We start from the raw sequence: 25,163 nt of genomic DNA on the forward strand, positions 1-25,163 counted from the left end.
CAAATGTTCCAGCAGACTGGTCCCAGCAGGAATCAATGCACACCTCTGTTATCAATATCGAGGGATAATCTCAAAATCATAGACCTTTATGAAGGATGTTAAAGCAAAACAGTCTCATTCTAGCCCCTCAGGAACTTGAGTAGAATTATCACATCAATTTAGTTTAAACCAACAGACTTCTCTGAGAAGCAGAGGGAGAACTTTTTAAAACTCCTTTTGCTAGTCTAGACAAAGCTCCTCATTAACGAAAATAGTAGGTACCAAATGACTGTATTTTTATCAAATTTCTTTGGCTTTGAATCTAATAATTACTGGAACATTTATGAAGCCATGGGCTAATCATAGCTCAAAGACCTGTGGTCAGAAATTCCAGAGTTCAGGGCATTTAGGGTCAGAGCAAAAACTTCCCCCAAACTAACTCTGCAATCTAGAGAGAATAAATAGGGCAGGACAACTCAATCTGCAGGCCCTGGATTCACAACATGAGCTGCATGAAGTTTGATAGAAATTCAGAGGCTTGGGCCCTGGTCCAGACTGACTCCTTCAGAATTCTTATAGAAAGGCTAAGGAATGTGTGTTTTAACAATCTCTCCAACTAAAGTTTGAGAATAACTTGTGTAAAGTTTTTAATCTACCCAACAGCCTTCAAGTGTTTCTGTGTTTTTAGTTTTCTCTGGAGCTCAGATAGCGGGCATCTCAGGGACCAGGAGATATCTGAGTGTACATTATTCAGCTGTTCTGAAGCCTCTGTCTGATTAGACCTTGTTGATGGCAGTTGTGATAGCAGCCCCTGCTTTGTGTGCTGAGGAGGTGCCAGGCAATTGCCTTTTCTTAGATAATTCCAAGATTAACGGGCTCTCTTTGCTCAGATTAGCAGTGCTTCCCACCCTGTAGCCAGCCAGAGAGGGAACACACTGTCCTCTCTGCAGGCCAAGGGGCCTGCTTCCCAGCCATCAGTTTGAGCAGGAGAGATCCTGATCAACATAAGTCACTGCCTGTTCCCAGATTGTCACCATTACCCAACCAGTGAGACATTCCGTCCAGTGCTTGAGCAATGCTCTGCTGATTTGCCTGGCTTGTGCTGTGGATGGGCAATGGCATCAACCATTGCAAAGGGCATTCTGTTCAAAAGGGAGTGGGTGACTAAGGAAGCCCTTCCCACCTGATTCTGGGAGGAAATGTCAGCACAGCAGAACAGTCACTTACAGACAGCAAGAGTGAGATGTGCAAAGAACCTTCTTGAAAATCCCACAGAAAGCCAGCTGGACTATGAAAAGCTTAATGTGCTTCCCAGTGGAGGTCACCAGGCGGACAACTGGCCTCCAGGGAGGGGGAGCCTGGGGAAGAGACTTCCATCTTTCTTTTTTTTCTTTGCATTTAATTCTGAAACTGTTAGTTTCTTTTGTTTGTTTGTTTGTTTTATGCAATTTGGGAGTAGTATCAGTGTATATGAATCTCAGGAAAACTTAAAACAACAACAAAAACCAGATAAATGTAATGAAGTAACAGTTGCCCTGAGTTGCATACTTTCCAAGCCAATGGAGCCTGCTCCAAAATCTGACAAATGCAGGAGTAACAATATAGGTAAACATAGGATCTCCCTCTCTTAAGGCAAAAACCATAAAGATATTTTTACATGATAGTATTTTGAAAAAAGAATGCTGCTTGTTTTAAAGCCTCTGGCTCTAAGATGAAATAGAATCCAAGTGTTCAAATGGGCAAACGTGACCCTCCTAAAATATCCAACTCTGCCCAATTTTGTTAAATGGTTTAATTCCGTCCAATCCCATCAGATGAGATTCAGAATAGATGTACTAGAAACAATAGCAAAAAATGTTTTGCTACAGAAGTAGCAATGGCAAAAGTCTGGTTCCCTCTCCAGCCTCTCAAAAAAAAAAAAAAATCATCCAGGCTGCCCATTATAACACCTGCTGCTCACAATGAAAGCCCAAGCCAAGCAACTCATGTCCTTCCATCCAAATATCCAATCTACCCGCAGAGAATTCAAGCTGTCCAGCCACACACCAGCTGCTTGCTCAGTCGCTGCAGAATGCTCAACTTCAACTCCCTCACCCCTCCAAATGTTTGTTCTCTTGGTTTCCCTCTCCTCCATCTCTTCCATGAAGCAGGAATCATTGCCACAGTCTCTGAGTCCCCCATCAACCCATGGACCAAGATTTGAGGGTCCTCTTGCAAAGATCATATAACTTTCTTCTTTCCTTTAACCCCAGTCCTCTGCTTCTAGTATGACACAGGGATGAGCATTTCTAAAAGAGAAGGGACAGCCAGCAGGTTCTATCCAGGTTTAGGGACAACAAGGGTTCTTTCAAGGACATTTCATGGAATGGGATGAACTGTGATCCAACCTTGCTAATCCACCTTCATCCCATGTTCCCGCATGAAGAAATGGCTCTTGTGATCATGAAAACCACACCAAGAGTTCATTTTCTTCCCATTTCATTTTAAGTGTTTGATTCACAAAAATAGTTTTCTGTCTTGTCTCTACTTGAGTCATGACTCACCTTACCATATAGATGCATTTTTAAAACAACATATGCAATCCTTAAAATATAAGTTATATTTTCTCATGAATGTACGTTTTTATTTCAAAGGCTCTTTGACTTTATTGCTGACTGATTAATGGGTGGTGATTTTTAACACTTCAAATTTAAATACCTCCTACTCAGGCAGTGACACATACTTGTCTAGCAAACCCAGATGTTTGTAGTGCCCTTAGGATTAATCTTTATCATATAATCAATGAAATAATCAATGACTATTTGATTATAAATAATTATTCCAAGTTGATCATGCTTGTAAACCATGGTGGCTTTTGGATAGTTCTCATAATCTCGGAACCTCCCTTTCTGTCCCCTTATCTGGGACAACTCAACCAACGGGGATGGAAATACAACCTAGTAAAAAGTAAAACAAAGCAGTAATTAAGGTTATAGCAGATTTTATCCGTGTGTGTGTGTGTGTGTGTGTTACCAGGGATTGAATCCTCTTAGCCACTAAGCCACATACTCAGCTCTTTTTTATATATATATATTTAGAGATAGGGTCTTGCTGAGTTGCTGAGGCTGGCTTTGACCTTATGATCCTCTTGACTCAGCCTCCTGAGTCTTTGGGATTACAGGTGTGCACCACCACACCCAGCCTGGATTTTATTCTTGACCTCAGTTCTTCACCCTGCCCTGTATCTATGTTCTTTTCTATCTAGGGTTCTAGTCTCTTCCCACTTGGTTCTTGTGACTTGCTTTGGTCCCTAGGATGAGGCAGAAGTATAACAAAACAACAAAACCACATTTTAAGCCTTGGTTTGCATCAGTGCACTAACATTCTACTAGCCAAATTTCCATGGTCAAACCTAGAATCAAGAAAAAGAGAAGTGGGAGGAAATACAAACTCATTTGGCAAGAGGACGGAGGAAATGAGCACCAATAACTCAAAACACTGCATTGACCAATTTCTACTAAATACCTGTAACCCCCTGAAACATTGTATTGAGGAAGGTTCTGAAATTTCAACTGCCCTCATTGAAAAGTGGGTGCTATGGTCTGAATGTTTGTTCTCCTCCAAAATTCATAGGATGAAACTCAGCCCAAAGATGACTGTGTCAAGAGGTAGGGCCTTTCAGAGATGATTAGGCTGTGGGGCTCTGTTTTTGTGAATTTGATTAGTGTCCTTATAAGAATCTCAAGGGGAGCTGGGGATGTGGTTCAAGTGGTAGTGCGCTCGCCTGGCATGCGTGCGGCCCGGGTTCGATCCTCCGCACCACATACAAAGATGTTGTGTCCGCCGAAAACTAAAAAAATAAATATTAAAAATAAAAATTCTCTCTCTCTCTCTCTCTCTCTCTCTCTCTCTCTCTCTCTCTCTCTCTCTCTCTAAAAAAAAAAAAAAAAAAAAAAAAAAAAAAAAAGAATCTCAAGGGAGCTTTTGTGCCCTTTCTGCCATGTGTGGAAGGCATGTCTTTGAAGTAGAGAACAAATCCTCATCAGACACAGAATCTGTTGGTCCATTGATCTGGGAATTCCTGACCTCCAGAACTGTGAGAGATAAATTTATGCTGATTATAATTACCAGCCTAAGGTATTTTCTTATAGTAGCCCAAACTGACTTGAAACAGAGAGCCATAAGTAATTTTCCATGATTGTTATAACCTATGGTATGTGACAAAAATGAAAACTGAAGAGAAAAAAATCAAAACCAGATGAAGGCAGTTAAAAGAGTAACTATTTGTCAACAATCTCAGAGCTCAGGAAGCACCGTTGGTCACAGATTTTTATCCTGTCTCTTATTTGTCTGTCTTTTCACTTTTTCAGAGACTGGGTTGGAGACCATTGACTGTACATGTTCCAGCATGTCTCCTGTCTAAGAACTGAGAATCCTGAGGAAAATATAAATGTGGCATAAGGTGGGGGTGGGGAGACTCTGCATACAAATATTGGCTGAGGGAGCTTAATGTTTTGCAAGCTAAATCTGGAATTAACTTCAAAAAGGTTCATTGTTTTCCTTCTATTATGTAGGTTCATCAAAGGATTTCTCCTATGTGAGCTCCTTATTATGGTTTGTTGATAATTTGCTTAAAAGCCCAAGAAAATGACTGGCATAGAAGTGTTGGCTTAAACCTTTTTCCTATTGCACGGTTATTGGACACCCACATGCCATCTATTGCTCACATCCCAAATTCATTTAAACCTTCAAGCACCATCAAGTTGTTTGTTTTATTTGTTTTAAAGTCTGTTAAAATATGTTTAATTGGGGAATACTGGGCTTTTGGTCTAGAAGAACTACTGATACCTTACTATACTGGCTTCATATATGCTAGGTGGTAGCAGCTCTCCTAAATTTTTGTTTTCTGAGAAAGTTAGACATGCATTTGACCTCATGCAATAGTATAGTTTTCATCATGGGGGGAAAGAAGAGAAGAAAAAGTTAAATCAAGAACGCTCCATAACACCTAAGTTTAGAAACCATAGACCTGGTAAGGGGACAACTCGATCTCCCTGTCCCTCCAAACCTGCTCTTCTCCCAGATCCTACACATAATGCAGAGTCATTTTTAATGTCACTTCTTCCTCAAATCTCACCAAATTGGGCCACATCTATTTTTTAACTGGTGTATTATAATTATACATAACAAAATATTATACTATATTTGTTCATGCACATAACATAATTTGATCAGTTTCATTTCCACCAATTCCATTTTCTAAAGCGGTCTTATATTCATCATCCTCTTTTCTCTCTCTCTCTCTCTCTCTCTCTCTCTCCTCTCTCCATTCCTACCTCCGTTTAAGACCACTTCAGCTTTCACCCATATTACTAGTCCCCTATCTAGTCTCACAATTCCCTGTCTTGCTTTCTGTAATCCATTTTGCAAACAGCAAAAGTAATTTTTCTAAAGAACAGTTCTGATCAAGACACTTACAGAAATGTTCAATTCTCATTATCATTCTTAAAATAAAGATTGAATTCTGTACCTTGGCTTCTGATTACCTATCCAGTCTCTCTTTGTTGACATTTTCTGCTACAAAGTTCTTTTAGTTCTCTGAACCCACCATTCACTGCCAGGTTTTTGTTCACATTATTACCTTTCTCTAAAACACTTCCTGCTCCATCTATTTAAGCACCTGACACCTGGCCAATGCCTACTGAGTCATGGTATAGGTTTCTCTTTATCCTGAAAGTTTCCCCTGATACCATAAGATGGTTTAGGTGACATGTACTAGTTACTTTAAAATTCCTCCTAGGGATGGAATTGTGGCTCAGTGGTAGAGTGCTTGGCTCACATGCGTGGGGCCCTGGGTTCGATCCTCAGTACCACATAAAATAAATAAACAAATAAAATATATTGTGTCCACATACAACTGAAAAAAAAAAGTTTCCCATATAGCAGCTTTTCCCACACTGGGTTGATAATTCCAGTCTGTCTCATGTATATTCCCCACTAGACCTTAAGTTCCAGGAAAATAGAGTCTGTGCCTAGCTAGCTTACAGTTGTAGCTATCCATCACACAGCAAAGTATTTGGCACATATTAGACATTCAATAAATATTTGTTGAACTGAATAAACATGGAAGGCCACAACAATGTACTTTATGTCCTGAGGACAAGCCCATAATCTATCCTTGAACACAGTGTTAGAGCACAAACTCTGGTTCCAGAAAACCTCAACTTGAATCCTATTTGCACCACTTACCAGTTATATGACCTTTCACAAGTTCCTTAGTCATCCTAAGTCTCAGGTTCCTCATCTTAAAACAAGAATACTGACACTCTAATAATAGGGTTGTTATAGATTTGGCATCGTTATAAATCAAATGATGTAATATATGGTTTAGTAAATGTTATATAAAGGATAACTTTAAAATTTAATAGGGCATTTATAGGTAATAAGAAAGTATTGGAGTTTAAGAGACAGAAGGAAAAAAATTTAGGAAGGTGGATGTAATGGGAATGCACAGGAGTAACAACCTAAAGTCAGTATAACTTTTTTCTTTTTTCTTTTTGTGATATTGGGGATTGAACCCAGGGGTGCTTACCACTGGGCTACATCTCCAGACCATTTTATTCTGTATTTTGAGACAGGGACTTGCTTACTTGCAGAGACTGACCTCAAACTTCTTGCCCTAAACTCCTGCATTACAGTGATTACAGGTATGCACCTTCACACCCGGCTTGCGTAGCTTCTTTTTTTTTTTTCTTATTTGTTCTAATTAGTTATGTATAACAATAGGATGCATTTGACACATCATACATAAGTGGAGTATAATTTCTCATTCTTCTGGGTGCATGATGTAGAATCACATTGGTCATGTAGTCATATATGTACATAGGGTAATAATGTCTGATTCATTCTACTATCCTTCCTACCCCCATACTCCTCCCCTCCCATCACTCTCCTGTACCTAATCCAAAGTAGTACCTCTATTCTTCCCTACCCACACCCCGCTTATTGTGAATTAGCATCTGTACATCAGAGAAAACATTCGGCCTTCCCATTTGGGGGATTGGCTTATTTCACTTAGCACAATATTCTCCAGCTCCATCCATTTATCAGCAAATGCCATCATTTCATTCTTCTTTAAGGCTGAGTAATATTATATTGTGTATATATACCATATTTTCTTTATCCATTCATCTATTGAAGAATACCTAGGTTGGTTCCGTAGTTTATCTATTGTGAGCTGAACTGCTGTAAACATTGAGGTGGCTGCATCACTTTAGTATGCTGATTTTAAGTTTAATATTGTGCTAAATTGATACTAACCTTCATTATGCAATTAAATTCTCATTTGAGTTTATTCCATATTCATGCTTATATTCACACGCATATAGGTCTATCTGAAAAGCCTATGGACTTTGGTTTAGATTATTTGGGGCTTGCGACAAAAGAGCTATGCACACAGATTTAAGTACTGAAATAAATTTATTTGCTCATGTAACTACAGTATAGAGGTATCACTGGCTTCAAGCAAAGTGTTAACCCATGACTCTGGAAAGCCACCAAGAGCCCAGTTACATTCATACCTAACTCTAAGAAAGACTGCCAGAAGGTTTCAAGGATATTGCATTTGCCTTTGTGTTCAATAGGAAAGAGGAAGTCTCTATCTGAACACTTAAGCCCAAGTCCTTATAGACACTCTTGTGGCTCAAGCAAAGGATACATTGCTCAGCTGCACCAGTAAGAGTAGATTCTGGGACATGTGAATGTCCTTTGGTCAATGACTGTTATCATGGATGCAGGATACACTGATTTGCTTAAACTAATCTGGACTTATCAGGGAAACTGAAATCAAGGTCAATCTCATTAAACTGCAAAGCTGAGAAAAAGGGAAGGAAGGTTTTTCCAAAGTCCTTGAACATATTATTACCTTTAAAGGAAAGGAATGGGGGCCAAAAGATAACGTGCTTGAAGGATCAGGGAGCATCCTGGCAAAAGACCTCATCTTTAAGGAAGATGAATCTTGGGTTTAGTGCTTCCTCCAAGGACCGCACCCAGTAGCCATGAGGGTGAGGGTGAGTGTCATCTTGCAGGAACAACAGACTTCTAGATCATCCTTAAAAGACATCCTAACAATCCTACAAAGACAACAGCTAAGGAGCTAAAGTGTCAATCAATTTGCCCTAAAAAAAAAAAAAAAACAAACCTAACTTCTGAACTCCTTTCCAGAACTTCTAGTTCCAAAAGTGTGTAACCTTACGTAGTCAAATGAATTGAGACCCCAGTGGAAATAACTAAACTTCACAGCAGAAGGAAAACTTTGAAAACAATAGACTGAAAAGCAAATTGATAGGTTTAAACAATTTTATGTATATGTATACATTTATATATTTGGCACAACTATATTTAGTATCTTCCAATCGATTGTATTCATGAGATCAAAGACAATAGTGGGATTTCATGAGTCTGTAAGCCTCAAAGCTGTTTTTTTTTTCATTAAAATTCTTAACTTTTTTTTTATAGCATATGAACTTCTTATATTTATTTTTAGGAACTGTGCTCCGAGCCGCCTGCATCATGTCAATGTTTGCTGTGCTAACTTTGCATCTAAAGGTTATTCCACACACTGAGATATGAAAAAAAACACTCACATTTTTACCTCAAAGAAACTGTACTTGGATTCCGCTGTATGTTCTAATGGTGTTAAATGTCAAAAAATACTGGAAATATAAGTATTGGGAAATGCGCTGGTACTGCTGCCCTGGATGGCATGTGCAGTTGAAGGAGATGAGGGTGCCACCGCCCCACAGTTCAAACTTGGCGTTCTGATGTCAGTCTGTTAGATTTCTGAGAAAAATACAAATCAGGAGGTAGGAACATAAGTCGGTGATTGTTTATCACTTCCTGCAGTTTACCCAGTACTCGTCGTCATAAACAAAGGAAGCAGTGACAGCCCACGGAGGACTGAGGGAACACACGTGAGGAGTGAGGTGGCTCTAGATGGAGGGTACCAAGCACTTTTACTCCTTTGTATGCAGTGCTCACTCCAACCCTGGAAAGTGCAGTTCTGCAAATATGGAAACTGGCACTTGCACAGGTCAAATGATTGGCCACAGGGTGACTTTGTGCCATTCTGAAAATGATGGCATGAGTACACTCTTTATGGCTTATATCAGAGTGAACTCTCAACTCTAGCTTGCCAGTCAGCAGTGATACCTCAAATGTCCCTCTCTGGTGGAAGAAGTTGCCCTAGTTGTTTCTGGATGTATCTAATACTTCAAAGCGTAGGCAGGATCCTGTCGTGACTGCTGTTTCAGTAATGCAACAAATTACTCATAAGTCAGGAGAGGCCAACCCACTCTCAGGTTGCCTTCTTTAAAGGCATTGGAAAAGCATTGGAGAGTGGAAGAACACTCCCAGCTGGGGCCATGCATTCTGATCAAAGCTTCACACACACACACACACACACACACACACACACACACGGTTTTCTTTTCCTTTCTATTAGGAAAGGAGAAAGAGCAAGGTTAAAAATGGACTTTCAAATCCCTTCTTTGTTTAGAAATTATACTGAGTTGCTTTTTATGTTTCTACTTAAGAGTAGGAGATGCTGTATTTCAATGTCTCCGAAGAGAAAAGAATAAAGTGCTATTTGTTTTTAATGATAGCAATAAGTGTTATAAGTATATTATAATTAAAACAGTTATATTAAAATTACCTTATATTTTAATAATATAATTATCATTACAACAAATAAAGTCATATTTTGCATTTGGATGGCCAACTTACAACCTACACAGCCCTGAAATTCCAGTGTGCAGTTTGCTTTCCCTTTTATAATCACCAAAGTTAGCAGGTAATCACCTAGGTTGGTTTTTGCAAATTATGGTCTGCAGGCTAAATCCTTCCAGTGGTCTGTTTTATGTAGTTATACTGAAAAACAGTTAGATCCCTCTGCCTGCTATGAGTGCTTTCATGCTACGGTGACATAGTTGTGACATAACATGTGGCCTGCAATGCTAAAAATACTATTTGGCTATAGTTGTCAACCTCTGACCTAGATCATGTGACAGTGTCTATTTATTTATTTATTTTAGGTCAAAAGGCATGTCTGGCAGCAATTATATTGGCATATCACAGTATGGAAATGACAATAATAATCCCATGCCCATTATCTTGCTGCATTTAAAATAATCCATTAGAAGGAATTTTCAGTTCCCCTTTACTTAGATCTTTTGGCAATATGATTTAATTTAACTCACCTTTATAAAATTCCCACTTTATTCCAAGGCACAGAAATTCCTTTTTTCATGCTTTTATTAGTATATTATAATTATACATATTAGTGGGATTCATTGTAGCATAGGCATATGTGCCCATAACCTAATTTCCTCTATTTTATGCCTTAGCACTTCCCCTTTCCCTTTTCTCATCCCTCCCTCTGTTCTTCTTGTCTTCCTTCTACTTTTTTACAGGTATATGTATATTTTTTATTAGTATGTTATAATTATACATAAATATGGGATTCCCTGTGGCATATTCATATACTCATACAGCAATATGTGGAGCTCCTCCCCTTCTCCTCTCTTCTTCCTGCCCTCTGGACATCTCCTTGCCCTCTCCTCATCTCCATTCTGTTTCCACTAGTACTCAGGTTCTAGCACTCCCTGTAAAGAAACACCAAGTGATGTCTATGGATGGATGACAGAACATGACGAAAACTTTTCAACACTCTGTGAAAACCTAGCTCTCTCAGATGAATTGATAAATATTTTCTCTTTGGCTACCCAGATTGATTAGGAGTAAAACCACGGAGAATCACTTGATGTCAAGTGATAATAATCAATGTGCCCTTCCAATGTCATGCTACGTTCCTTTAACATTCTAACAGCACATTGTTACCTTACCACAATACCAAATAATTTTAATTCCCCTTTCAGAAAGACTCCAATTATAATCCAATTCCTTTCAGATTAAGTACACTTTGATAGCAATTCCCTTATACCAAAAAATATAGCCCAAGATAATGGGCTGTGAGTATAGTTTCAATGCTAATAAGAGGCAGTTTAACAGCCTCAAGAAGTTCATTCTGACTGCATTTTCATTGCAGTGATAAACAGCATATAATGCCCCTCAATTATAGCTTTAATGTAAAAAAATGAAGTTATAAGACAATTTATCCCAACTAAATTGTAATTTCATTTCTAAGATGTTGCCCTTTTAATAAATAAAAATTCTACTTACCCATTCCATTGTTCTCAGGTTGGGTGTTGACAGTGAGATGAATTACAGGAAGAAAAAAAGAATTACAGATGAAATCAATGCCACCACTATAAGTAAATTAGTGAGAGTTTGTTCAAACCACCTAGCTTGAAATTCTTCTCCCCCTTTTTCTTTGAGAGCATCTCATATAAAATGTTATCCATGATCGAAACTGAAACGGAATTGGGGATTCATGCCTACTGTGAGCAATAAAGAAAAGGAACATATTAGAGAACATGCTAAAGATCCTTTTTAAATGCTTTATGGGAGTCCATACACATTCAGAAAAGTGCACCTCCAGTGTGGGTAGAGCTTTACCCATTTCACCCAATTAGCAGACCAAGAAAGGCATCAATTCAATCATGTTATCAGCACCTCAGCCAGTCAGAACCTCTCCTCAAGGATAACTTCTCTCTAGGCTTCTGATAATATTGATTAACTTTGCTGTTTGTGTTTTATGTAAAAGGAGTCAAACTTCTGTGACAGTCATCATTATGTTTGCAAGAATCATCCACAGTGCTGTGTGTGTGTGTATGTGTGTGTTTGTGTATGTGTGTGTATCATTCTGTATGCTGTGTCCCAATGTCATTTCCACTGATGAATGTTTTTTTGTTTGTTTTTTAGACTTTTAATTTATGGATTTATTTATTTTTGGGGTTAGGTATAAGAATACCACAAGAATATTAAATGCACAATTTAAAGGAAACTTTGGATAAAACTAATCTTAAAAACAGAGTAGCAATCCTATATATGAAATGTTCCGGGCAGATTTATTCATGGAGCAAAAAAAGTCAAAATAACTCAAATGTCCTTAAATGAGCAAATGGTTGGACAAACTCTGGCTTTTAATACAACAGAATGTACTACAGCAATGAAGGAGAATGGATGGTTGATACCAGCAACAACTTGGATGGACTTCAGCGCCTCACGGTTAGTGAAAAATGTCAGTCAAAACTGGTAGCCTAGTGTACGATGCAATTCATGCAATATTCTCAAACTGACAAAACTACAGAGATGAAGAACAGATAGTAGTTTCCAAGGAAAGGGATGAAGGAGGAGGTTGGTGATGGTGGGGGGTAGGTTCAAATAAAAGCGAGTCCCATCATTTATCTGAAGTTCAAGCTGAACTGCAGGCCCTCATACCCCACACACCAATCTGCATCCAGCTCTGTGTAAAATGTTTTCTAAACACAACTCTCACTTCTCTTGATGGCCTCAATCCTTTCCAGTTAGAGCCCTTTGGAACTCACTGTTAGGCTTTATGAAAACCTCCAACATCCTCAACCTCTTCTTATTTATCTGGTTTTGTGAACTGAAACCAGGCTGTCTCATGAGGACACTGTCTCCCCCATACTTTTTTCTTACCCACCTCTATATACCACCAGGTTGGGTGTGAGGCAAGTGTTCTCTTTAGCTCTGTTACCAAGATGCACTCTTTCCCTGTCCCAACAATCTCCACCTCCAATCCCTTGACATCGAGTTACACCCCACATCTTCCCTTCCTCCCTGAGTACCTAGTGGTCATCCCTTTCTAATTCTTGGAAGGTTTTAGTTCCTGACACTGTGTCATCTTCTATAAAGTTACTTCTATCTTAATTTCCGGTGATTTCCACGTCCATGCAAATGAATCCCAAACTCTGCTTGCTAAGTTGCCTGAAGAGTTCAGGGAACCCTCCTCCCTGTCTATAATCATGCCTTAGATTTTGTTCCTCACAACTGAAACCTCTTTTTAAGTCTCCCCTCTGTTCACCATCTTCAATCTTTGCAGTTTCCACCGTGGGATACCCCAACTCAGTACTGGCATCTGCAACCCATTAACCTTCTCTCTGTAACAGCCTTTTAAAACTCTTCCCAGCTTAGCTCACTTCTAGCCAGCTGAAGTTCTGCAGTCCATCATGATGATCCTTTCTTTGCCTATGCCTTCATCTGCTTGGCTTTCTGTTCAGCTTACTCACTTGAAAAATGCAACTCTGGTCAAATCCAACTCTGCTCTTATCCTCACCTGCACCCATGGAGCTAAATGAAGCTGGAAATAAACACAAGACTGCTGACTCGTCTCGCTTTAAATTCCTACTCACTCTCCACAGAGAGCCCTTCATGTGGCCAATCACATCCCTTTTCCCCAGTTCGTTCCCTCTCCCACTTTCCCAGGTGACCATTTTGTACTTTTTCCCTCTCTTCCAATCCTACTTTGTGCCTGCTCTCATTTTGCTGAAGAAACAGTGGCAATTGGATGAGAAGCTCCACCAGTTCCCACCCCACCCAGCCCCTATTTGCTTTGTGTCACGGAACTCTGCTTTGTGCCCGGTTACTGAATGGCTGTCACCTCTACCAGGAAAAGCCAGTCCCTTTTCTTGTGCACTTGTCAATTTTTCTAAAATATTGCTCTAGTAGTTTCCTTTCTTCTACAATGACTCCTGCCTATTGAATCTTTCTCATTCGTCTACAAATATCTAAAGAAAATTCCTTCTTTACACCCACTTCCCACTCTTGCCAAACCCTTATTTCTAATTGCTAATTGCTAATTAATAACCTAATTTCTAATTGCTAATATACTTATTGCTAATATAACCCTTAATTCTTCCCTTCCCTTTTCAGCATAATATTAAGTATTTAATTGACACTCATAAACCCCAGTTCCTCTCCCTGCATCCTCTTTGAACTAACTCTAGTTGAGTTTTGTTTTTACCACTTGATGGAAACAAAGCTTTTGTCAAGGACACAAATGACATCCTCGTTCTACATCCAGAGATTGCATCTCATTCCTTGTCCCACTTGACCTACCAGCTGCATTTATTACATTTGCTCTCTCCCTCCTTCTTGAAGCATTTCTTCCCTTAGTCTCTACCTGGTTTTCATTCTATCTCACTAGCCACTTACTCTCTGGCCCCTTTGGTTAATCTTCCTCATCTCCAACCTTCCTCATCTTCCACATCTCCACTCTGCAATATCACAGCGGCTCAAAGTGCCGCCCTGGATTTCTTCCCTCATTGCTTCAGGGATCCCATCTGACTAGAGTCTGATAACTAACAAACATTTCTCTTCAGCCAGGCCACTTCGCTGAAATCCAGACACACTTATAAAATAAGGACCTTTTCAGCATTTTCTTTGGAATTGCTAATAACCATCTCAACTTTAATATGTCAAGAACTTAGATCTTGGTTGGACCATCTTAAAAATCTGCACATTCTCATATTGCTCTGTTTGCTAAGACACAACACCTTGGAGTCACACTTGATTTCTTTTCTCTCCACCATACATCTGACCAATCACCAAATCTTTTTGACCCTACCTTCAGAATATGCCTATAATCCAATTACATCTTTCCACTTTTTCTGCAACTAATTGGATTTGATAATCTCTCAACTTGGTTATTAGAATGATCTCCAAAGGATTCCTCTTAATCTACTCTTGCCTCCTACTTTTTATTCTTATTCCAGCAACTAGAGGGATGTCATTAAAAACGGGTCCATGCAGGTTGGTCAATTCTCTTCTCAAAAGCCTCCAATGCTTCCAGTTTCAGAGAGAGAGAAAGAGAAAGAAAAGGCTAAGGCAAGAGCGAGATCTGAATTTCTTACAGTAGTCAATAAACAATATAAAGCCCACCTCCTCTCTTACCTCAGTGACTTCATCTCCTAATAGCACCCCCCACCACCAGCTCACTCTACTACATCCACACTGGGCATCTGGCTTGCTGTTCCTCTAACATGCCAGCTATGCTTGCCCCTCAGGGATCATGGACTTGCAGTGTTCTCTAATCAAAATCTTCTTCCCCTGGTTATTCACTAACTCCCATGCCTCCTTCAGATCCTTTGTCAAATATCTCTTTGGTGAGGCATTTCCTCAGCTGCTTTATTTAAATGGCAACTGACTCTCTACCCTCTTTACATGTGGGTGTTTTAGTTTTCTTCTTAGGGCATTTTACCCTTTAATAGACCATGCATTTGACTTAACGATGATTTCATTTGTTGTCTATTTCCAGTTTTTGAAGGCAGTATTTTTGTCCATTCCCTCAACCACTTACCACCCACTGCTAAATCTCTAGATTCCCAAATAGAAAATTGTCATTGCTAATGTCAAAACCAATATCCATATTTGTTTTCTTGCCCAGGTAGGAGGGCAGCATTGTCAGAGCCCCTTGGCAGTTTGGCATTGGGCGACTGATTTCTGGTCAATGCAATGCGGAGTGTGAATAATTGTAAGCCATCTCCAGGTTTGGTCCATAAAAACCTTTCATGGGTGATGTTCCTCTCTCTTCCTGTTCAGTAAACCTGGAGGCTATCTGTTAAAGACTGTAGCACCTTAGGGTAGAAGAAACCTGGTCCCTAAATAGCCAGCAGCAGACAGTGATACACACAAGAAACCAATCCTTGCATCCAGCGACTATACTGATCTTTTAGAATTATTTAAGGAATTAGCATATCCAAAATAATACAGCACTCAATACAGATTTGTGAATAAATAATTTTATACTGTTTTAACAGAACTGTCTCTAAAAGTTATGATATTGGGGAAGACCCCAATACAGTAAACAAAATATAATGAACACCAGCTAGCCAAAATAATTGACAGCTATAATGTACAACTAGACCTATGAAGATGTTTGCAATGAACCTTTAGTCTTTTCAAAATCCACTCTCCTGGGGTGATTTCTTTCATCCTTTTTTTCCTGATGTTACTTTTCTTTGCTCTCTATTGCACTGACTTCGTGGTGCTTAATTTCTGGTTCTCATATCTAACCATATCTATCCTACAATATCTTCTTTGTAGGTTCTTGGCTAGCCTCAGCTCTTGTTATGAATACACACAATAAAAGCCTTTTCTAATTCTTTTGGAATTTGAATCTGTCTGATATATAATCATAGAATAAAGATAATTGGATAATGCAAATTAATTTGGGGTAATTCTTTCCACCCTCCCCAAAATGTTCTGTGGATTTACCATAGACGGTGTTGCTTTTTATGAGGACTATACTTTTTTCATATTTCTAGATTTACTGGGATGCTGAACACATCCTTGGAAGGCTAGAGGAAATGATATCCCTTGTGGTAAGCCTTCTGATTATTTTCAAACACGACCTTTTTAAAACAATTTTAATCTAATCAAAATGTAGTGATAGCCTGGAATTAAAATATGCCAGAAGTGGGTTTCTTAATGGTTTATTTCAATGGGATGTGAAGTTAGAATTGTTAAGAAATGCAGAATGCTAATTAACTAGCTTTAGAAAGCTTGGATGAGAGAAAATATCCTGACATGAACTCTATATCAACCTTCCTTATTAAAAGTTCACAGAAGCCAGGTGACCAGATGGGACAAAGCTGTGAGGTCATGGCCAGTGGGACTCCTGGGGTTGTTCATTTAGTTATTCCACCAACCAGTAGGGGGAGACACAGGATGCTTCTTGCAACCCAAGCTACCACTCCCTGTACCCTGGGACTTCATCAGACCTTCCTTTGTCCATAACAGGTAGAACAAGTTGGTCCAGTCTGACAAAGCTCACCCCTCTTAGTGCTTTTGATTTCTTGAATTACAGTTGATTTTGCATTCAACTGACTCATTAGAAGGAGGGACTTGTGTGTATTTTGGAGTTTTGCAGATACTGGAGGAAAAAAATATATGTATACATATTAGATAGATAGATAGTTAGATAGATAGATATCCTATGGTTCCAAAACATTGGTGATCTGGAGTTCAGCCATTTAAAATACTACACTTTCATCTCCTAATCTTTACCCCCAATAATCATAGCTCAATAGGAATTTGTATAGACCTAATGACAAACTATATTGAGTTTTTTAAACATTCATCCTAGGTTAATCCACATTTGTTAGAAGGTCCGGCCTTGTGTCTGATCACCCAGGAGCCAGATAACTTATTATTTACCTATTCATCAGCTCAGTTCAACACATTCCTGGGATCTCTACTATATATCCACTCATAAGTTAAGTAGCAGGGATAAAGGAAGGTTTTGGAAACTGAAATTTAGGTAGACAGACATTTAACAAATAATTTCTTGACAATGTGATTCATGAAACACAAGAAATATGAAGGAGGTACGAAAAAGTAATTAACTTTATCTGAAGTAGGGCATTGAGGTATATTTTATAAAGAGAGGGTAATGCCTAAACCAGGCTTTAAAGCATAACTAAAAAGAGAGAAAGGGTTTTGGTTAAAATGAAGCAGAATGTAAAAAGGCATAAAGAGAACAATGTATTTGAGTAATTCTCCTTTATTAATGTCACTGGCACTAATGTGAAGAGGGAGTCACATGAGATGAAGTCAAGGGTCAGGCACGGGACAGGAGTGGAGATCCACAGAGCAGGAATGGGAACCAACTGAAGAGTAAACCAGGAGGGCAGGGCTTCTTATTGACAAAGTGACTGTTCCAAGTTAGATGGTAATTTAGGCTCCAAATCAGATGGTAACTCAGCTCTATGCTTGACAGACCTGCTGATAAGTGTGTCAGAAAAAAAGACTGGTAGACAATGGAAATATAAGTGAAAACATGGCACCCTAAAGGACCTAACTCAGGCAAAGACCTGGAAAGAGTTTTTTGACACACATCTGAGTCCTTTAGATAACAAGGAAGGCAAAACAACTTTGAATGTCAATTTTGCTTTTCTCACTTTGATTTCCTTGACTAACAATAATTCTTTTGACTCTTCTAATAGTTAAATAGAACATTGGGTAGGAAAGATGACCCCTATTTGTGTTACATAAAATGTGTGGGTTGTCAAGTCTTAATAAGTAACTTGAAAAAATAGAGATTGGCTGTGCCAAAATCCCCACCCAAATCTCATTTAACCGCCCTTTCTACCAGGAAAACAAAACCCTTGATGTTTACACAAAGCCTAATTATGAGTACAGGCATTTCAGGCAGCTGAAAATGTATGGTTTTGACTGTGAAGAAGTAGAATGAGAAATAAATGATTTCCAAGAAATAAAACAGAAGTCAGGAACTTCTAGGGGCAGAACAACAACAATAACAACAACAACAACAACAACAAAAAAAAAACATGTTATGAGTACTTTTGACAGGTCTCAGAAAAAAAGTAAAAATAAAGAAAAATAAAAGGGAAAGATGAACAGGTGTGAAGCTAAAAAACTTTAAAAAATAATCATTTGGGCAAAAATTGGAGACAAACTTGGGATAGAGGGGAGAAAGGAGAGACACTGAGTTTGAAAGGCTAAAAGTAATCCAGAGATATTGCAGCACCACTAGCAGGTGTCCTCAGCCTTTTGCACCGAAATAAGGTAAGCATTGAGCCACTCAATCCCTTCTCTTCATTCAATTTACTTTTTTTCTTTTTATCAGACAACTATCAATGCTAAAAAATCAGTAACAATAAAATAGTGCCTCTTTTGCATGTTTATTAATTCCTACCTAATTAGAAGAGATATAGGAAGTGCTAAGTATGACAGTTCTAGAATATGTACCCTCCTAGGTACATATGACTCTAGGCCCATACACTCAAAAGAAATATCAGTGGTGTCAGAGGTGAGAGCTCAAGGGTTTCCTAATTCAGGGCAAAGACCACCCTGCTTTGTCTCCTACTCTCATCATTTTCTATTAGCTCTCTGCAGCTCATCCTGTATGTGGTAGGGGAGAAAAGAAATAGCCTACATTTTTATACAGACTACAGCTACTGTTGAAATGCAGAACTTGTCCACCCCCTGTAGGATGACGATTAAGGAGCCATCATCTAAGGAAAAGAAGTCCCAGCCATTCCTCCTCACTCACGCAATTCCTTTAAAGTCTTTTGCTCTATTCATATATATTTTCTCACTCACTTAGAATTATAGAGCCAATCTACTTTTCTCTTATTACTCTTTCTCCTACTTTTACCTCCACTTCCTACCTCTGGAAAATTTCACCATCCTGATAAACTTCCAAGAGATCCTATCACCTGTGTTTCAGCTACTGATTTGAGGCAGCTGGCCAAACCCCTCCAAAAGGGGGTGTCTCTCAGTTGATCAGGTTACTCTGTTCAATAACTTCTGGAACTCTAGATCAAGAGTGATGGTGGCGGGGGGAGTATGAATTCTCTCACTGTTCTATTTGATCATCTGATCATTCTCAGATTCCTTGATCTTCAATCTTCAGAATCGAGAAACAGGAATGAATGAATGAATCCAAAGGAATATGGTGAAAATAACAGGTACATTTTAAATCTTCAGATTAAGGGATCCTCTAAGTTCAGGGCAGGGATACATTTCTAGAAAGAGTCAGATAGCAGATATTTTCAGCTTTGCAGGTCATACATACAGTCTCTGATGCAACTCTTCAATTCTGTCATCCTAGCATAAAGCAGTCATAAATAATACATAAATGAATGCATGTCACAGTGTTTAATAAAACTTTATTTACAAAGATACACAGTGGGCAAGATTTGGCTTTTGGTCTGTATTTTGCTCACCCCTACTCAATACAAGGTAATATGGCATTAAATACCTTTGACTAGAGATATAATTAATAGGCACTTAGAAATTGCACAACCCAGCAGCCATCGTTTCTGTTGCTTGTATGTAATGCATGGCTAACATTGAGTTCATAAGGACCCTCAGGAAAGAATGGATGCATTCTGCATTTAGGTAAACCAATCCACAGAGTGGGTTTTTCACAATGATAATGTTTGTAAAATAGATCATCAGATAGGACTACTTCTCCTAATCAAACGACGATCATCACAATTTAAGCTTTATTTAGCCCAAATTTTTATCTAACTAATTCCCATTGATACCTACATTGGCACTGCAACCATATGTCACTTATCCAATCACTTCGAAGGAACAACTGTGTCTTTTCATGTAAATCTCACTAAGCTCATGGATCACTGACCTGCTGTAGGTGATGTGTAGCATATCAATTCACCCCTGAATACACACAATAAACCCATTCATCCTATTTCCTTCTGAGATTTTATTTAGAAAGCAATTCATGAACATACACGCACCAATTTTGAACCAAGGTAGCTTGACCATTTTGATTCTTTTCCCTGTCAAGATGCCAAAAGCATTTAGAGCACTTTACCAACACACCCCACTTGCCAAATTTCCATTTTAACATCAAAGCTGTTGGAACCCAGAGACAAAGCACAAAGCCCTCTCAGCCAGTCAACTCCTATTGTTCTGTTTTTACACTGGTTAAAAAAATAAATAAATGAATGGCGAAACAGATTGTTTTTGAAACTGATAACACAATTTGTTCTCCTGCTTCATATGTTAGATTTCCGCCTGCAGCAAATATTTACAGCAGAGTTTTAACCCTCTCAAAATCAGCTCAGTTATGTAAGGGCTGCCACTGTCTTTCATACAGTACCCTTGACAATGTGGCTTTAAGAAAGAAAAAGGAGTGACCTCAGATACCATCCTGTGTGCACAGTCAATGTTTAGTTACAAGGAGACATGCAGATGGAAAACATAGTCAAAAACTTGTTGTCAATTATTTAGCATTCCCATAAACCATTAGATGGTCAAAAATATCTTTAATTGATTCCATCGCTACCTATGCTACTTATTATTTATTACTATAACAAACTTCTCCATGGGAACAGCTAATTGTACCTCCCTGGTGGCCACTTCAAGTGGAATAAACCCTGCACTGTACAGCCTAAGATATGCTGAAAGGTCTTCATCTTTGGGGATTTGATTAAAACTGTATTACAAGAACACCATCAGCAACCATTGCAAAACAAAACACTAGTTTAAAAAATCCTTCTGCTTTACTGTTTAACACAATTGAAAGGAGCTTTGTGTACACAGGCGCATACATTTGTATGTGTGCCTGTGTGTGTGTGTATGTGTGTGTGAAAGAGAAAGAGACTGGGAGTGGTAGCCGGAGGAGGGGTTGCGTATGTCGTCTCTGTGCAGAACAATGTGGTGTTCTGTGGCACAATAGGGCAAAAGGGAAGGACAACCTTGCCAGCTGCAATATGGGTACAAGTAAAATATGTGACCTGGTGATAGGACTGCAAACTATTGTACCAGAGAGCAAATTATCTTGCCCATCCCTTCCTAAATACACATGTGCACTGACACACACACACACACACACACACACGCACATGCACACACACACACACACACACACCTTTAAAAGAAGCATAATTGTTAATCTGCTCTTTAGTAGGAAAGACAGATGTTATGGAAATAGTAAGCCACACTCCGCTAAGAGTGTTCTGTGGGAAGAGATTCCATAGGCAGCACTCTACACGGGAAGATTTAGACAATTAAGCAACCGTTGTGAGGCATGCAGATGAATAACACATGCTAAATTAAATCAATACCAAACACTGTGTTGGAAATAGGTTAATTGTTTATTTTAAACTTCATAGAAGGAAAAAAAAAGCAAGCAACAGTGGAATTTGTCAACTACTTGGAGCGGTATAGTGGCCTAGATTTACCACGGCAGTTCTGCACAGCGTGCTCACAATGGCCTGTCTATGAGTTTTAACAAACACAGATTCCCCACTTAAACAATTCCAGATGCATTTTAAAAGTGATGGATGAATATGACATTTGTAGAAATTTAAATATCAGGACATTCAACCCTTATTGCCCAGTCATTAGGCTGAGCGTAAGCCCCTAAATGATGCTCGTGCCTCAGTTTACCACATCTATCCATGTAGACTTAATCAATAAAGACAGGGGACATTTCCCATTTCTTTTCTAAAATGGTTGATAAGCCAAGAGTCTCTGCAACATTAAGTGAGTGAATCAAAAGCAACAGTTGTCAAAAGATATATTTGTGCCATTCCAAAGACTTAGGAATTATAAATAATGTGATATACAAAAGGATCGATAGCCAATACATTTCTTTAGAATAATGCTTATGCGTAGAGAATTACCTAATGCAAGCATCAGTGTTAAATTAACATAGCGAGCAAAAGGGAGAGAATGGAGGCCTGTATATTTGTGGATCTATTCAAAGACCCAAAAGCTAAATTTTTGCATTTGAAAAAAACAAGAAAGAGAAAAAGGGCTCTTTTGTTGAGTGTTTGAAGACTGCTCTCATGTTAGATGCTTGCATAAGGTTTCTTATGTTTAATTGCCTCTTCAGATATGCATGAGATGACGTATTTGTCTTTCTGTAAATGAGAAAACCCAGGGTCCATTAGGCTAAAGATCTCAGGTGGCCAGGGGTGGGGTTGGGCCCTGAAAACCGCATCCAGGTGACTCCAAATCCTGGGACCCCTATGTTACCATGTTAAGCTACTGAAAACTGTCAGAGGATACCTGGAACTGCTGCTCTTGGTATTGTGTGCATCTACCAGCAGTTCCAGGTATCCTGAGATGCAGGTGAGTGTGTCCCTCACATTCACATCTCATCATGCTCATACCAAGATAATTTGGTCAAATTGAAATAATGATCTTGAATTCGACAATCACAGACTAGTTAATTTTGATTCCTTTCTATGTATTTTTAGATTTATATCTCTCCCACTCACAAACTAATTGGAATTGACTTTTATAGAAGTTATTCCCCTATCCAACATAGTCATTAGTTGGATAATTGAAAAAAGTCAGCTAAAGAAGGAAATTAAAACAAAAGATACCTTAATCATTTCATTTTACCTTAAACAAATACACATTCATTCATCAATATTTGGATATGGAATCAAAATCCTTTCATGGCCACACTCATGATGTGGCACTGTTGCAATGTTAAGGTTTGGTTTCCTTAAAATGAAGGAAGAACTTACAGACATTTTCAAAGTGATCAGAATGTGGAATTCTCTTAGTTAACTGATTTCCCCCCCACCCCGCCCCTGGAAGTTTTTCCACTTGTTTTGCTCATTCCTAATTCAGTGTCTTTATATTTAGCAACTTTCACTTTATTGAATCATTCCAAAGTATACAACTTTGTTTTCACTGAAACAATTCTATTTCTTGTTGCATTACAATTCCAAAGATTACAGAATATTTAATTAGAACTTGTATTATAATCATTACTATAACACAAGTGGTATAAACTAGCACAGGATCCAACACAACTGCCTCCTTGAAAACATCCAGTTTAAATTGATGGGAGCATAAAAAGGCAGACCTGCCAGAGAGGACATCCCTCAGAATTTTTTTCCCCCCGGAGAAGAGAACACCAACTAATGCTGTAGACTTGAGATGTTGTTAGTATTAATTGCAAAATAATTATGAATAAAAACAGGACAATTAGGACGAAGGCATAAGTGTCACTGGGCAGCTGAGGTGACTTGTTGCAAGGGTTGGGCCTCTAGTGCCCTAGCAATAAAGTGGGAGAGAGACCTGCTCTGTTACTGCTGTAGTGCCATTCCATTGACCCATGGCGTAAAGAGCCTCCTGCAGGCTCAGCTGTAGCCTGTTCCTAGGCCAAGGAAACCTGGAGATGGTATGTGAAGGGAGGAGCTGTGGAGTTACTCTGTTATCTTTCAGATTCCTCCTGAGTGGCATAGCTGATGGGATTAGTCAGAAGCTCCATGTTAAGATGTGTCCACACACTGGGCTATCTTCACGGGTTCCATTTATCATGTTTCCTTTGTTCTTGCTGAAGCAGGAGATGGGGTGGAAGGGTGGGCACATAGAATAACACTGGTTTCTCTTACCTTCACCCTGAGATATCCTGACCTAGTTTCTATCCTCTGCCTTCTCCATCAGTGGTTCTCCCTCAACTAGCATATGACATTTATGAGAGGTGTGGAAAGTATATATATTTTTTATCTGTAGTTTCTTAGAACTCTAGAAGGTTTTAAGCACATGAATTTCTGAAAAATAAATACTTTATGTAATAGTAGACAGTCTAGTCAGCCTGGATTTGGCACCTCAAATTTTAAAATAGTATGAAAATGAATGGTGATTATGCTCTTTAACGATTTTATTTGTTGCTAAATATAAATTCCATACATAAGAAATGCAGGATTGGACGATTTTAGTTCTTTACCAGATTTATTCTCTTTGTAGTTTATGCATATTCCCCTGGACATGTTAAAGTGAAGGTATAAATCCTGGAAATGTGGAGACCTACAGGTATAAAAGTATTCAAAGGTTATCTCATCCAACCTCAGCACTGGCCACTGAGAAAAAAAAAACCCACAACACTAAGGTGATAAGTGACGTACAAAGAGAACCAAGAAACTTAACCATACAGGTCCTCCCATGAGTGGTCTCAGCACCAAGGATTTGCTTCTGCTTTGCTTTTCTGGATAGAACCCCCGAAGATTAATTTAATGAATGGGTAGATTGGGAAACAGACTGCTGAATATTTGAAAAAATGCTTGACAAGTAGATCTTGTTTTCATTAACCCCTTACATGAGTGTATATAAGAAACAATGGCTGCTGGGTTGTGCAATTTCTAAGTGCCTATTAATTATATCTCTAGTCAAAGGTATTTAATGCCATATTACCTTGTATTGAGTAGGGGTGAGCAAAATACAGACCAAAAGCCAAATCTTGCCCACTGTGTATCTTTGTAAATAAAGTTTTATTAAACACTGTGACATGCATTCATTTATGTATTATTTTTGACTGCTTTATGCTAGGATGACAGAATTGAAGAGTTGCATCAGAGACTGTATGTATGACCTGCAAAGCTGAAAATATCTGCTATCTGACTCTTTCTAGAAATGTATCCCTGCCCTGAACTTAGAGGATCCCTTAATCTGAAGATTTAAAATGTACCTGTTATTTTCACCATATTCCTTTGGATTCATTCGTTCATTCCTGTTTCTCGATTCTGAAGATTGAAGATCAAGGAATCTGAGAATGATCAGATGATCAAATAGAACAGTGAGAGAATTCATACTCCCCCCGCCACCATCACTCTTTTTTTTTTTTTTTTTTAGAGAGGAGAGAGAGAGAGAGAGAGAGAGAGAGAGAGAGAGAGAGAGAATTTTTTAATATTTATTTTTTATTTTTTTTTAATTTTTGGCGGACACAACATCTTTCTTTGTATGTGGTACTGAGGATCGAACCCGGG

The 25,163-nt window shown here is 38.7% G+C and overlaps 1 long non-coding RNA gene across 5 annotated transcripts in view; it reads left to right on the plus strand.

The window, feature by feature from the left end:
• The window catches only part of LOC308644240, a 175,894-nt gene that overhangs the window by 59,859 nt on the left and 90,872 nt on the right, over positions 1-25,163 (plus strand). Inside the window, exon 2 of one of the 5 annotated variants that reach the window (XR_014020927.1) lies at positions 12,072-12,144. The exons of the other annotated variants lie outside the window; for them this stretch is intronic. This is a non-coding gene — a long non-coding RNA (uncharacterized lncRNA). The remainder of the gene's footprint in view (positions 1-12,071; positions 12,145-25,163) is intronic. 5 annotated transcript variants of the gene reach the window in all.

This window comes from Spermophilus citellus (assembly GCF_964194105.1).
Source record: "Spermophilus citellus genome assembly, chromosome: 3".
Classification (NCBI taxonomy): domain Eukaryota; kingdom Metazoa; phylum Chordata; class Mammalia; order Rodentia; family Sciuridae; genus Spermophilus; species Spermophilus citellus.